Here is a 16,270-nt window from a genome sequence, read left to right on the forward strand (position 1 = left end):
CCACGGGAGGAGCGGGGAGGCGGCGGGAGCCGAGGGGGAGCGGCCGGAGCAAGGTCGCCATGGCTGGAGCGCGCCCGCTCAAGCTCGCCGAGGGATCGGGGGGGGACCTGGGCCAAGCGTGTGACTGGGGGGGGGAGCCCCGCTAGCCCGATGAGCGGGAACTGGACGCCGTTGCGATCGCCCGCCTGGCTCACCGCCGCCTCCCTTTCCTCCCACTCCCACCCCCGGCCCGGCCCCCGCCTGGAGGGGAGGCGGAGAAGGCAGCCGCGGCGGCGGCGAAGAGCCCCCTCCAGCGTCCGCGCTCGCGTCCTGCCTTCTGCTGGTGGAGAAGCACGGCGCAGACGCGGCCGGGCGAGGCCCCCGCTCCGCACGGAGAAGGAAGGCATTGGGAAACGGGGACGGAGGAGCCGCGGCTGCCTCTTGTCGCCTGGCCGGTTAAAGAGCCACAGTATACAAAATAATGATAAGAGGCAAAGAGCCGCATTCATTTTGGCCGGGAGCCGCATGCGGCTCAAGAGCCGCGTGTTCGCCACCCCTGCCTTAGTGTGTCTTCTTGAGAAAAAATAAATATAAGACAGTGTCTTATTTTCAGGGAAACACGGTACCACTTCAGTGGGAAGAAGGTAACAGCGTTCCGTGCACCTTGGTGTTTAGTTATGCTGGCCACATGACCACGGAAGCGTCTTCGGACAGCGCTGGCTCTTCGGCTTTGAAATGGAGATGAGCACCGCAACCCTAGAGTCGGACTCAACTGTACTGTGCCTTTACTGCTTTGTTCTTTCACTTTGGGGAATTGAGGGGGAGCAGACTGTGTGAGAGTATGTGTGAGCGTCTAAGATTGCTTTGATGCACTAATTTACAACTGCTTTCCAAGTGGGCCTCCCGACACTGGGAAAAATGCACAACGACCTTGAATGCCAGTTTCCACCAGCTGGCTTTTAGTAGATAATGTAACTGTAGATTCGCAGGTGGGGGAAGGAGGGCTAGCAGAATGTGCTAGGTTTAGGTGGGCTGGTCACTGGGAGGAGCTTGTTTGAATCATGTATAATTTTCAGACAGGGATCATTTCGTAGAGAAAGAGGTACAGGAGCTCATTAGCATAACTAATGAACATAACTTATTTGCATCTGTCACACCCCCTGACATCACCAGAAGTGTGTCAGAAGGCAACACCCACCGCTCAGGCTCCATTGGACTGTTTTGGATTGCTAGCTATGGGGGGGGGAAATGTGCAGATCTGTCCTCACAGAGGAGGGAGAGCTTGTGCCTGAATAAAACTTGATCTTAAAGGTGCCACTGGACTGTTTTGGACTGGAGGGCCGGAGAGGCTCTGCAACTTACCTGGCTGCTTCTTGCTCTGACTGAGGGCTGCTGGGAGCAGGGGGTGGGGTTGTTGCATGTGCCCGTCCCTTGGGCTCTTTACTGCCGGAGCTCCACTCCTGTGCGCTCCTGCAGGAAATGACCCCTGATTTCAGAACTGGTGCCAAAGGAGTCAGTTCTGACACGGATGGTCTTAGCTTGAAACATCTTCAACTCTCAATAAACAAATCACTGCCAAGATAGTGTTGTTGGGAGCAACTTTGTTTAAGAGTCTGACACATTCAAAATGTAGCAGCATTACCATTTTTTAGAAGGGTGTTATGATACTGGCCTTTTTGATTTCCATTGCTTTCTTAATAATCCCTAGCATAGAATTTGCTTCTTTTTTTTTACCACTGCTGTACATTGAAATCATTTTCACTGAGCTACCCACCTCAACCTCAAGATCTGGTTCTTGAATAGTCACTACCAATTTAGACTCCGTCACGAAATATGTATTTTTTTTAAAAAAAGAACAGAATGGTCACTTTCACAGTGCATCTGGCTGTGACTGTATTCACTATAGAATAAACTCAAAATTCTGCAACATTTTCTGTCTGGATGGGGAGAGCAATGGAAGGAATGAAGTTGCAAGTACCATTTTTTTTAAAAAAAAAAAAATGAATCCTCTAACTTTTATCAGAGACCAATACCAGAAAATAGGAACTAACTCTTGTAGATAAAGAATAGTTGGAATACATGCGATAACAAGTATTGTTATCAGGGTCTGGTGGGGCTGAAACTGGGAGTCTGGTGGGTCAGTTATTGGCTTGCACCTGAAATCCTGTGACACTAGACAGTCAGTCCTAGACTTCTGACATGTGCGCTATATGTGCCCTTAAAGACAACTTGGACTTCATTTAGTACAAAATGTACCTGCCCATCTTTTTGATGGGAATAAGTCGATATAAGTATATCATCCCTGCTTTGAAATAACGTCATTGTAGCTTTTGTTTCCAGGGTCAGCTCAAGGTCCTGGTTTTTGCGTTTAAATCCCTTAATGATCTGGGATGGGACCCACATATATAAAGGACTATTTCTCTCAAGACACCAATATGAGCTGTGTACCTCTCATCACCTTCTGCTTTGTTGTGTACGCTGACCACCACTGGGGGCCAGCAAACACCCTGAGCTTGAAGCGGGAATAACAATGGGGACTAGGATCCTAGTCCCTCCACTGGGGGAACCAATGGGACCGTGGCGGGAGATTCAAACCCGCCAATGGGACCCAGGGGTGTGCCCCTGGATATGTATATAGTTGGCCTGCCGGTCATTGTTCGTTGTTCTTGTTGTGTACCGAATAAAGCGTGCTATGCACTACGTCGTTGTCTGTTGTCCATCCATGCGGCAACCCACTACACAATAGTGGCGACGAAGGTAAGATTCAGCTGCAACTGAGCCGGGCCGTCGGGAGGGCCCGAGAGAACGCGAAGCAGCAGCGATCCGTTGAGCGATCCAGCCGGCGAGACCGCTTCTCTCCCACCCACTCCAACACGCACAATGGCGACCACCCCAGGGTGTGGGCCACAGCCGCCTTTCGACATGACCCGTCCGCAAGACTGGCCAGCCTGGGTCAGAGGCATGAAGTCAGCGCTTGCCTTCTGCGACATCACGGACGACGGCAAGAAACGAGGGTTCCTCTTGGCCTCCTGCAGCACCACCGTCATGTCCCTGGCCGAAAGGCTGTTGTCCCTGACGGACCTCGACTCCTGCACCTTCGAACAAATCGTCAGCGCTGTGCAGAACTACTTCGCGCCCAAACCGACAGAGCTGACTTGCAGGGTGACTTTCTACACCCGCAACCAGCTGGGCCGAGAGACCGCCACCGAGTTCCTAGCGGAGCTGTGCCATCTCGCCGCCGACTGCAACTTCGGGGCACATCTAGATGACGCCCTCCGGGACCACTTCGTCGTGGGCCTGCGTGAGGAGAAGCTCCGATGAAAGTTCATGGCCATGGAGAAGGTCGACCTCAAAGGGGCCCTCGCCGCAGCAGTCGTGTGGGAGAGGTCGCACACCACCCCTGCCGTGGCCCACCAAGTCAAGTCGGATGGTCCCGAGGAGCAGGACATCCACCGGGCCTACGGAGGGGACCGGCAGCGCACTCAAGCGCCGCAGCACACTCAAGCACCGCAACACACCCAAGCACCGCACCGCACTCAAGCGCTGCACCCGAGCACCGGCCGCCAGCATCCCTGCACATCTGCGTGTGCCAGCTGTGGGGACCTGCATGACCGCAAGACCTGCAGGTTCCGCAATGCCGCTTGCCACAACTGCGGCCGTATGGGCCACATCGCGAAGGTATGCCACTCCAAGGCAGCTCGCCCGAAAGCAGAGACCCACTTCGAGGAGGACACCGGCACCGAGGACCTCTACCTTCTCACCCAGACAGCAGAGAAGGTATTGCAACTTCCCGGCAAGTCACCCTCCCCCAAGTTCATGGCCACCGTCACGATAGAGGGTTCCCCTTGTAAGATGGAGGTGGATTCAGGTTCCGTGGCCTCAATAATCTTCGCGGCAACCCTGAGACGCCTATGTCCAAAGGGGGGACCCCGATTGCGCCCAGCCCAGGTTACGCTTATGGACTTCCAGCGTAACCTGGTGCCGATCAAGGGAGTCAGAACTTTCCGGGTACAGTTTAAGAACTTCAAAAGAAACCTAGACTTAATAGTGGTCGAAGGCGACCTAGTAAGCTTACTGGGGCAGGCTTGGTTCGAACCCCTGGGCATCACGGTAGAGGGAGTACAGGCCTGCACGACCCAGGACTTCACGAAAATCTGCCGCGAGTTCCCCGCTGTATTTGATAACTCTCTGGGCCGGTATACGCCCCCCCCAGTGTCGTTGCGATTAGACCCCTCGGTGGCCCCCATTAGGATGCGAGCCAGGACGGTTCCGCTGTCGGTCAAACCCAAGATCGACGCGGAACTCGACCGCCTTGTAGCTCAAGGCATCCTAGAGCCTGTCTCCCACGCGGCGTGGGAGACCCCCATAGTAATTGTAAATAAACCTAATGGGGCAGTCCGCATCTGCACGGACTATAAATGGTTTTTGCCAAGAACTTTGGTAGGGGGCCCGCATGGCTGGCCGGCCGCATCATCCGTCCCTTGGGCACCCGGATGTATGAAGTGTCTACCGAGTGTGGCCAACTACTGCGGAGACACATTGATCAGCTCCGTAGGCGCATGCTCCCGGAACACACGAGTGTGGAAGGTCCAGAACGTCAGCCAGGCCTCAAGGGGAACGCGCAGACACCACCCGCGCAGACCCCGACTGTGCGGGAGCAGCAAAACGAGGCTCCCGTCCCTCTGGCGGTCACGGAAGAGGCCCCAGCTGCCGGTGCCACTGAACCTGAAGAGCCTCCACTGGTAAGACCCTCCAACACAGTGGCCGGGGCCCCAGCGATTCCAGTATCGCCCCCCCAAAGGTCCACAAGAGAGCGACGGACCCCGTCCTACCTCAAGGACTACATGACCTAGGGGGGTTCCGAACTATGGGGGGAGGGATGTTGTGTACGCTGACCCCCACTGGGGGCCAGCGAACACCCTGAGCTTGAAGCGGGAATAACAATGGGGACTAGGATTCTAGTCCCTCCACTGGGGGAACCAATGGGACCGTGGCAGGAGATTCAAACCCGCCAATGGGACCCAGGGGTGTGCCCCTGGATATGTATATAGTTGGCCTGCCGGCCGTTGTTCATTGTTCTTGTTGTGTACCGAATAAAGCATGCTATGCACTACGTCGTTGTCTGTCATCCATCCATGCGGCAACCCACTACACAATATGCTTACTGTTTGGCTTTCCTCTCTCTGGGTTTGAGCTTTTCCAGTTGTGACCCCAAGGAATGGCCTGCCTGAGGATGGCACCATCTCAATCAATATTTAGACACCGATGTAAAGCAGTCCTGTTTCAGGTAACTTTTCTTGATATTTTGGGGTTGTTAATGTGGGTCAGGTTTTTTGTCTCAACTCTTAATAATGGGTTGGTTGTTGAAATTTTTATTGACAATAGTAATTAATTTTTGATAATATTGAGTATTTGTCAATATTGTTGGCTGTAGGCCTATTTGTCAAAAGTTATCTTCTTGGAACACTCTCCCCTAGGAGATATGTCTGTCTCCTTTTATAGTTGTCTTCTACCAGCGGATGAAAGATTCTGTGGTGAGGACTGATGGTAGTAGTACATGGCCACCACTGAGCAGTGGGCTAGGGAGAAGAGGATCCATGGCCATACAGATGGGTCATAAAGGTAGGTACAGATCATCATCATCATCATCCTACAGGAGTATGGCTAATAATACCCAGAAATTTAGAATTAAGTACCAACAGAGAGTGGGAGATATAGGGATGTTTTATTTCCCTGGCAATAATTATTTCTCTGCTCCAAATCCCCTCACTCTGTGGTGTTCAAAATGTATGAGAGAGCAAACACACATTTTGTACTCAGGTTCTGGGGAAGTGCCAAAGATGGTTTCAAGTGGAGAAATGGAAGGTAAGGAAAAAAGGTATCCTTCCTTCTGCCACTTTTTCATTCTAAGTTTGACCTCCCTTAAGGAAAAACCCACTGTAAGGTTGTCATATATATTTGTTTGTAACACAGAGTTAACTCCTATATAATATGTAAAAAATAACATTTCATGATTCAGGGTCATTGAGCTGCAGTCCTATGAAATAAACATCCAGCCAGGTGTGCAACAGATGTTAATGGATTACAGACTACAATAGGTATAAATTCACTGCTTTTGTGAGAGATGCTTCATATCACTGGTAGCAGAGGCTGCCTAAATAGGCTTGGCATAATTATTACTCTAATTTTCTGTACAGCTGTGGGGGAAAAGCAGTTCCAGATAGGCCCAAATTGGGGGGTGGCTGGGTAAAGGTGTACAAAGCGGCCAGTCCAGACGAAATCTTGAGAGGTTTACGTGAATTGGTTAATGAACTTGCATTGAATGTTGGACAATTACATTTGAAAAGTCAAGGAGGCACATGAATAGAGATCTCGGAGCTTGTCCTCATTCTGAAAGGGGAAGAACAGTAACCTTGATAATTACCACAGAGCACAGCTGATATATGCTTTTTCATCAGTACTACAGGGGAGGAAAAAACCATAAAATGGCCAAGTTTAACCAAGTGGTGGTTTTGCAGTATGAACGACGCATTCCAAATGGGGGAAGACTATCCTTCCCTTTATGCTAAATATTGTTCCAGGTTGTGACTTTTTGTGAACTTAGATCTACTTGTTTTAAACCAGGTTGTGTGAAATCCACAACCGCATAATGAAACAATCTACCCCTCACAAAATCTCTGTTCTCAAGGCAGGCAAAGATAAAAGCCACAAAGGGGATTGTTTACACTACTCAATAAGTTAATTTCATTGTGTTTTTAATGGAATGGTCTTCAAGGACTTGAATGTGTATAATCACCATTGTGCCCATTAGGGGTTCGAAGTACTCCACTTAAAAAAAAAAATTATGGCTGTCCAAGTAGCATTCAGCAGCAGAAGTTATTGCTTGAAAACTGATGGATGTCCTTCATGAAAGTTTGAGAGCAATGGGACCCTCCTGGTTTTAGGAAGTCTTTGGTGACAGCTGTGAGTTGTGGCCGTCTCTGCGGAAGCCATCATCTCTTCATGGAAGTGAAGTAAATTACCAGTCCCCTTGGGTCAGGGGTAAGAACTCCTTTCCCAGGGTTCTTCCCCACCCCTGAGTCCACAGAGGGAAGGGAAGCGCATTCCCCATGTGTCTCCTTCACTCACACACCCCTGAAGCTTCCTGGAGGGACATTTGCTACCGAGAAGGGCAATGTGAAACCTTGGTAGGAAGCAGTAGCAAGTGGTGAAATAATTCAGGAGAAATTGAGATCAAAGGTCTGGAGCTACGTTAAGAGTTTAACAGGATATGGGGCTGACAAGCGAGGAGGAGGTAGGGCAACTCATGAATCAAGTCTGTAGGTGGTGGATGGTGGGGGGAGGGTTACAAAAACGCCTGTTAAATACAAAGACCAAAATCAGCTGGATAACACAGTGAATCCAGATTCCAGAGGGGCAGCTGTGTTAGTTTGTTGTAGCACCCCCAGAAAAAAACCCACCCTACCCACAAATGTGTTGTGGCATGTGCTTGCAGTGGGCAAAAGTCCACTTCAGCAGATGCCTGAAGTGCTACAATAAACTGTCAAGGATGAGGATTACAGGGAGCTAAAGGGCTGCTCCTGCAGACTGGAATCCTTATACCCTGAGTCCATCTGTGATTTTACTCAAAGAGGAGAAACCTTCCACCAGCTTGTAGTATCAGTGCTTAGTTTTCATGGCCCTTTCTTCCACGCCCAGGGAAATGCCGATCGCCACTTTGGGGTCAGGAAGCAATTTTCTCTAGGCCAGTTTGGCCAGGGATCCTGGATGGTTTTTTTGCCATCTTCTGGGCATGGAGCAGAGGTCACTGGGGGTGTGGAGGGGAGGTAGTTGTGAATTTCCTGCATTGTGCAGGGGGTTGGACTAGATGACCCTGGAGGTCCCTTCCAATTCTATGATTCTGTCTAGTTTTATAAAGGTGCTGTACTTCTATACATTTCTCCCATTTCCTCCCATTTTATAGTCTCCCCTTTCTGCCTCCTTCCCTCTTGAGTCTCATCTTAACTGAGATTAAAATTTGGTGAACATTGTAGAAATAAACAAGAATGGTAACCAATATAATGACATATACATTCACACAGGTACAGAGGGAAATCTTTGACAATGATGTCAAGGGACCATTAAATGCTGCATGGCTGCTCTTTGTGGCTGAAAGATGAAATAAAAAGCAAGGAAAACAAATGCATGAATGCCACGGGTACCCATAGTAAGGCCACAGAGAGGTGGTCAGGGGCAAAACATGACGTTGGAACCCTCCTCCTGTACACCCCCAAATGCTGTCAGTAGATAACATAGCATGTTCAAGTATCCAGAAATTTTGTATAATAAATGTAGTATATCATTTCATGTATAAAACAAAACAGGATTTCAGTGGCACCTTTAAAATTAACACAATTTATTCCACCATAAGTTTTTGTGTGTCAGTTTAGTATTTAGCCTTTAATGAGGGTAAATTTACTAATAAACATGAGTTAATTAAATAGCAAATAAGACTCCTGTTTGCCTCTGTGTGCCACTGCCCTAAAGTTCAAAGGTGAAAGATTACAGAGGTGCAACTTTGTTTATTCTTAGGCAACTTTAGGTAATATTGGTAAATACCTTGGGGGCCATCAACCTTGTGAGATCCTAGGACAGTTTGTCCTACCTTTCTGTACCCCTGAGCAGTGACTTATCATATTTATATTTAAAGCCCAATAAGCTAAATCAGACTGATCCATTCCTAGTTAGTGGCCACCAGTTGTAAATTAGCATACTAGGAAATATCGTACAGTATTAATGTTTTAACTCCAATTTCAATGGGAGACAGCCATTGGAAATGACTAATCGTAATGCCATACACATAGTTCTCCTGTGTATGTTATTACAGTTCCCTGCTGTGCCAAGGAATGAACAATTGGAGGTGGCATAAATTTGGCACTGGCTACATCTATCTGGAAGTGTTCAGTCACTCTGTGGGTTTTACCAACTCATCCTTTCGCTACAGAGGACAGAGGCAGTCAGCTGCACCTTCAAGAACAATTATGTCCATTTTGTATTTGTAGTTGTAGGGAACCATATGGTTTTCTTGAAAACAAACCATCCCATTCACACCAACGGCTGTCTCATTCTCAACCTGAAAGTCTGCATTTTTATCTGTCTCGCCATAGTAAACATTAGATGATTAATCAGCATTCAAGACTAGGCACTGGCCTGCTTGTTTCCACCTCAATGGCATTTGCAATCTGCATACATTTTTATTAAGCTAGAAATGTATTTTCCCAACACAATACAGCAGGGGTTCCCATCTCAGAACAGATTTAAATCTTAATTAGAGCAACACTGAGTGAACCTGAAAAGATCTAGAGCAGCTTAGATTGCACACCAAAACGAATGGCTCTTCGCTAGGAGCATTTGTTGGCATTAAGGCACATAATGTGTTGTTTAGAAACTGGGGTTTGACCCTTCGCTGGCCATCTGATGTTTGATTAGATAGCTTATTTTATCTTCTTCATTCCTAATCTTTCACTCTCACTTTAGTCTGTCCTTTTCTGCATTGACTGGTTAACCTCAGACTGCAAATGCTTAGGCAGGCAGTGTCCTTGATTTCCAAAGAATATTCCAAGTTTGTCGCAGATGTTGGAGCTGAAGAAGGGCAGCTATTAGGAGGGAGGACCCACAAGGACAAGGAAAATCAAATTACTATAAATATTCACCCGATGCATTTAAAACAACATAGGGGTAGATACTTGAGGAAACACCTCGGAATGGCTGAGATCATTCAGAGGGTCACTGTCAGGAATATGCAATCAATTGCATGGGAGTTCTCCTGCTGATTTATCAAGGGCTCAGCATTATCCCCAATGCTTTTTGAATTTTATGGGACTAATCTGTAGTTTTGAGACTGGATATCATTAATATGCTGATGACACCCAGCTCTGTTTCTTTATCTAAGACACGAGAGGCAGTGGTCTCCATCCCAGGCTAGTGTGTGACCGCCATGGTCAAGTGACTGAGAATCAAGACTGAGGTGATGTTAGCTGGGAATGCTGAGGTCCTTGAGGGTGTTTTGCTCCTTACCTTTGGTGGGGCACAATTAGCTTTGGCTGATTTGATCCAGAGTTCGGGAGTTATCTTGGGCCCTGCACTCTTATTAGGACTCTAAAGCATGGGTGTTGAACCCATTAGTTACAAGGGCCAGATCTGACATAAACGAGACCTTGCTGGGCCAGGCCATGTGTGTCATAAAATGAAACGCCAGGTAGAAGAGATATAAACTTTATAAAGAACACAAACACAAAGATTTTTTTTACTTAAAATAAAAACATGCTTAAAACATTAGCACTCTTGCAATATTTTGTCTATTTAATAGTCTCTGATAAGTGACACCTCTTGCTCTGAATTATTGCATCAAAATGTCTGTGCTGTTGAAATCGTGAGTATGCTGCTCAAGTGTGTATCTGTAAACTGCAAACCTACTTTTGATTTATTGACATTCACTACACAAATCTCATACTCAGTGTTCTGAGCCTAGGACCCAGGGGGAAACATGAAATGGCTGGACATTGCAAGCTTTTGTACATAAATTACTTTGTGTGTTGGTCAAGAATATGAGAAGGCATCATGACACAGACTGAGGGCTATGTGTCAACAAAACTACAGTCTTCCCCAGTAGTCAGTATCAGCCTACTATCTGGGAAGTCTAAGTTCAAAATCCCCAAAGGAAATGTGCTCGGTGAACTTGGTCTGGACACACACTCTGAGCCTAATCCACCTCACTGGCTTCTTGTTATTCCTCATCTAAATAGTTCACATTGCTTCCTACTGAGCAAGATTGGATCATGACGGCATGAATACAGTGAAAAGGGGGAGAGAGCCCAGTTGTACCCAGGAGAGCCACAGCATATCAAGCCCAACAAAACACACACACTGTAGCAAGTAACACAAAAGCTCATACCTTGGATAAAACTTTGTTGGTCTTAAAGTTGCTTTGTATTTCACTCGTGCAACTGAGGCCGCCAAGCCTCCCTCCCTTTGGGGAGGAGCCTCAACCAATGGAGGGGAAGAAAGGCTTGCTTTTGTTTCCTGTGCAATTGAAGCAGCCTGCCCAGGAAGCAAGCGCTGCCTTGTTCCTTCTCCCACGGGAAGGGGGAAGAGGAGGAGCCTCAGCCAGTGCAGGGAACAGAAGCTTGCCTATCTATCTCTCCTGAGCGATTGAGAGAGTCTGACAAATCAAGCTATGATGCTGCAGCCGAAGAAGAACTGGAAGAAGAAGCAGGAGATAGTCAGTTCCACTGCGGGCCTGATAGAAGCCCTCTGGGGGCCCAAACCAGCCCACGGGCTGCATGTTTGGCACCCCTGCTTTAAAGTCTTACAGAATACTCACAATGCTATAATTACCTTCACTTTTTCATACCTCAAGATGTATCCATATTCCTTGATCTAGAAATATGACTAGATTTCTTATAAAGATCATGGTTTTTAACATTTGTACATAACCAATTGGTTAAGGTTCAGAACCCTGAATAATGTTATGGTAGACCTATGAAGGGCTTGTCAGGGAATCAACAGTGAAATCAGGAGACAACGAAGCACTAGAGTCTAGTAACAGAAAGACTTTTGAGGGCTGCTTTGACTTCAGTTTAGTGATGGGGAGGAGCTGCAGCATATGGCCTTCAAACACTGTTCCTGTAACACTGGAAAATCTGGGGTATGAGGGAAGAAGAGTCTGTGATGTGACTTTCTTACCACACAGCATGGGTCATTCTGGAAACGGCAGCAATAGACAAAAGCAGTGGCATGGCCTCCTCCCACATAAGAATGGCTAAACATTCCCATGTGGCATGAGAAGGAGCCACACAACTATAGCACCAATACTATTAAACCTAATGTCAAAATGGGTAGTTATAATTATGGAAGGTCCCAAACAAAACCAAAAATTCAATGGTGGTTAATTTTGTCATAAAATGTGAGACCTGCTATTCTGAGTGTCTTTAATACCAACACATCACATAGTCCAGGGACCATTTCATCACTGAAGATCTCTCCTTTACACAGAAATACTCCAGTACATGATGGCGTGTCTTGCCACAGCCACCTGAAGCATGGGGCTGAAATCCATTTCACACAAGTCACAGAAATGCTAGTTCTAGTTCTGTCTGGCCAGCAGATGTTGCTATTGAGAAGCATAAAAGAACAAAATTTCTTCACTGTGAAGCCCCCACTCTGTCTTCAAAGTACACTCTAAAATCACACTATTAGAAAACCACGATGAACAGGATAGAGGGCCACCAAGAGCCTGGTCCTCAAAAATGTCTCCCAGAACAGTGAGGCTAGCTCTTCTAGAGCTGCAGTCAAAGGCCTGATTCATCTGTTATTTGGTTTGTCAACACCTCATGTAGGTACTTTATTGTATTCATTCTGCATGGTAGGGCTCTGTGATGACAAACTTCCATTTGAAAACACTTAGAAATCTTTTTGGTGGTCCATGGTATCCGTAAAACTCTCCTCCAACACTACATTTCAAAAGAATCAACTTTCTTCCTCTCTGCTTTCTTCACTGGCCAACTTTCACACTAATACCTAATAATGAGGAATACTATAGTATGAATTATTGTGATTTTGGTCTCCAGCAGCACACCCTATGCTTAATGGTTCTTTTGAGGCACCATATTCCTACAACAAACTGGAGACAGTTCCCCCCCCTCATGTTTTTAGATTTCTGAGTGTTTTCAAATGGAAGTTTGTCATCACAGAGCCCTACCATGCAGAATGAATACAATAAAGTACCTACATGAGGTGTTGACAAACCAAATAACAGATGAATCAGGCCTTTGACTGCAGCTCTAGAAGAGCTAGCCTCACTGTTCTGGGAGACATTTTTGAGGACCAGGCTCTTGGTGGCCCTCTATCCTGTTCATCGTGGTTTTCTAATAGGTTTCTGTATCCAGCATTCTCAAACCATATTCTTAATTAAACCTTTATTTAGGTTAAAATCTAAACGGATACAATCAAAGTTACTGATCAGTACTAATTCAGCAACGTTATGTTTCCCTTTGAATTTTTTTGTTGAAGAATAGTGGCTTTCAAATAAGCAGCCCGGAGTCTTGGTAGATTATATGGTTTCTGAATGTTGCCATTTTTAATGACAAATTTGCATCCATACATTATTTTGCTTGGAAATTGACTTGTTTGTCCTATATAAAAAGAAAGAGGCAAGAAACAGTAGAGTATGAACAAATGAATGATAGTATAGGTGCTATTACTTGAGTTCCATAATATTGCTTCATAAGTGAATCAGGAAGTGTGCTTAGGGTATTAGTATTAATTCTTTCTCTTTTGGTTACAATATCTACCAGTTTTGAGGAATGACTGATCAAATACTATGCTCTTTTTAAAAGTTGTCATTGCCAATCCAGTGTACTGTCTTTGATTTGTTGACAATGCACAAAGATATAACAGAAGACATTCCAGGATACTGTAAAATTTGGTAGCTTGTATTCCTTTATCAAATATGTTAATGATATAACATTTGTATTCAATAGATCATCATTTTCTTCATGCAGACAAGCTCTAAGAGAAAAGCCTAGTGAAACCCCACTGGAAAAAAATATAAAACAAACAAGGATTGCTGAAGCCACATCTCCATGGCAGCACAGCTAATTTGGCAGGACAAGCAAGCACAGAGAAAGAAAGGTTATTTACAAAGCTATCTTTGATAAAGGGAGGCTTTGGGATAGAAAGAAAAAAAGAACCAGTCCAGAAAATCCAAGTCAGAGAAATAGTTAACATATACTCTGGAAATACAAAGTGAGAAAGGGTGTTTTTTTTAAAAGGTATTCTTGGCCCAGAGAAGACTTATCATCATATCTTTGTTTGTTGTTGTACACAATGTACACATGATGCTGAATACCACTGAATAACATTAATAGCTCTGTGTATTGTAGACACTTCAATCAAGATCTTTTGTTTTGAATCACCTGCCCTCCACAAATTGGAGAGTCTTTTATAGCTGGGATGCAACAGAGAGATTTAATTTAGTGCAACACATTAAAAAGGGCTAAATGGATTCTCTTCTTTTGCAAATGCTTCTAAACAACATTCAGAAGGGAGATCCTAGATCATATATGAAAGAAAAGAAATCTAAGGGTTTTGTTTCTTGGCATTCACAATATAAATGACAAAACATAAGAATTTATGTTAGTGCAATCACCTCTCTCTGGGGAAAAAAAGGAAAATTAGGTAATACACCGGCATCTTTAGTGTGGATTGTCAAAAACGTGAAGAATCAGTTCTGGACTAAGCATCTCTGCACATGTGCCTTGGAGGTGTTTCAAAGTCTTGTTGCAGATATACCCTTGGAGGACAAACAGTAAGACTAGAAGAAGTCCAAAAAAGGCTTCAGGTCTGATCTCTTTAAGATGTGAGCCTTCCGTGTCACCTCTGTCCACCCCTCATTCATTCACATGGCCGAGACTAAAGAGTACTAGGAGGTGGAATAACCAAAGCATACTGTTCCTAAACACCTGAGCCCATGTGGCTGACCTGAGTCACACATGCTTTGGTAGCATCAACATTTTTTCTTCTTTTTACTCATAGCTATAGACTGCAGGCTGTGGAAGGTCAGTAGTTCAGCAGTTCGAGACCCGGGTGCCGCAAGACGGAGTGAGCTCCCGTCTCTAGTTCCAGCTCCTGCCAACCTAGCAGTTTGAAAGCAAGAAATTGCAAGTAGATAAATAGGTACCACTTCGGTGGGAAGGTAACAGCGTTCAGTGTGCCTTGGTGTTTAGTCATGCCGGCCACATGACCACGGAAACGTCTTCAGACAGCGCTGGCTCTTCGGCTTTGAAACGGAGATGAGCACCGCAACCCTAGAGTCGGATTCGACTGGCTTTCGAGCAAGGGAACCTTTACCTTTACCTATAGTTCTGCATGACTTCCAAATGCAGACATTTTTGATTAATCCTGGCTTGTTACCTGGTGATGTACTCACCACAACACAGGCTAAGTTACCAGCTGGGTGTCTGTGGAAGAGGAAGGGAAGAGAATGAGGCAAACCAGAATTTAAATGATCATCTGCAAACTGAATTCTGATTTTGTAGATACCTAATCATTGGCTGCAATCGCACACATTAAATAATCCACTTTCAATCCACTTCCAATGCACTTTTGAACTGGATTTTGCCAGTTCACATAGTAAAAATCCAGTTGGAAAGTGGATTGAAAGTGGATTATTTAGTGTGTATGATCGCAGCCATTGTTAAGGAGCTGCGGTGGCTCAAGTGGTTAAGACGCTGAACTACAGGCTGTGGAAGGTCAGTAGTTTAGCAGTTCAAGACCCGAGTGCCACATGACGGAGTGAGCTCCCATCTCTAGTTCCAGGTCCTGCCAACCTAGCAGTTTGAAAGCAAGAAATTGCAAGTAGAGAAATAGGTACCACTTCGGTGGGAAGATAACAGCGTTCCATGCACCTTGGTGTTTAGTCATGCTGGCCACATGACCACGGAAACATCTTCGGACAGCGCTGGCTGTTCGATTTTGAAACAGAGATGAGCACCGCAACCCTAGAGTCGGATTCGACTGGCTTTCGAGCAAGGGAACCTTTACCTTTACCTAATCATCGTTAAAATAAATACTGGTGTTTATCATACAGTTCTCTTAATCCAGTTCCCAAAAAGAATTTCTTGACAAATTGTTTGTTAAAAAAGCTATATAAATACATGAAATCTTTAATTGGTTTACAACTAAATATTTTCTTTTTCTTTGAAACCTTTTTGTAACCTATTTCCCCTTAACTTGCAGAAGCATCTACACTTGACTACTGTAATTTATTTATATTATTTATAGTTCACCTGTCTCACTGGGACTCAATGTGGATTATACAGAGTGAATCAATACAATCAAAAGGATGGAACATTCAATAACTATGAAACAGGATTTGGGTTGCAGAACCAACCAGAAATCTGAAAAACAGAACTGAAGCAAAGCATATGTGTTAACATGACACAATGATACAATTACATAGTAGGATCAAACTAACAGCAAAATGTACACAGTAGTATAGACCACAGTCCCTAATAATTTGTCCAAGTAACTTTGCAAATCCTTTTGTACAGTGCTACCCTATTGCCTATGGAGTCACACAGATATGAGCGTCCATGGCCATAAAGTACTTAGTATGTGATAGCTAGTACTTTAAATTGAGCCCGGTAACTATTGGGCAGCCACTGGAGTGACTGCAAAATGGGAATCATATGTATCCTCCATCTAGCTCCTGATAATAATGAAGCCATGGCATTCTGTACCATCTGGACTT

The sequence above is a fragment of the Gekko japonicus genome, unplaced genomic scaffold (genome assembly GCF_001447785.1).
Source record: "Gekko japonicus isolate JY-2015 unplaced genomic scaffold, Gekko_japonicus_V1.1 scaffold1194, whole genome shotgun sequence".
NCBI classification, from domain to species: Eukaryota; Metazoa; Chordata; class Lepidosauria; order Squamata; family Gekkonidae; genus Gekko; species Gekko japonicus.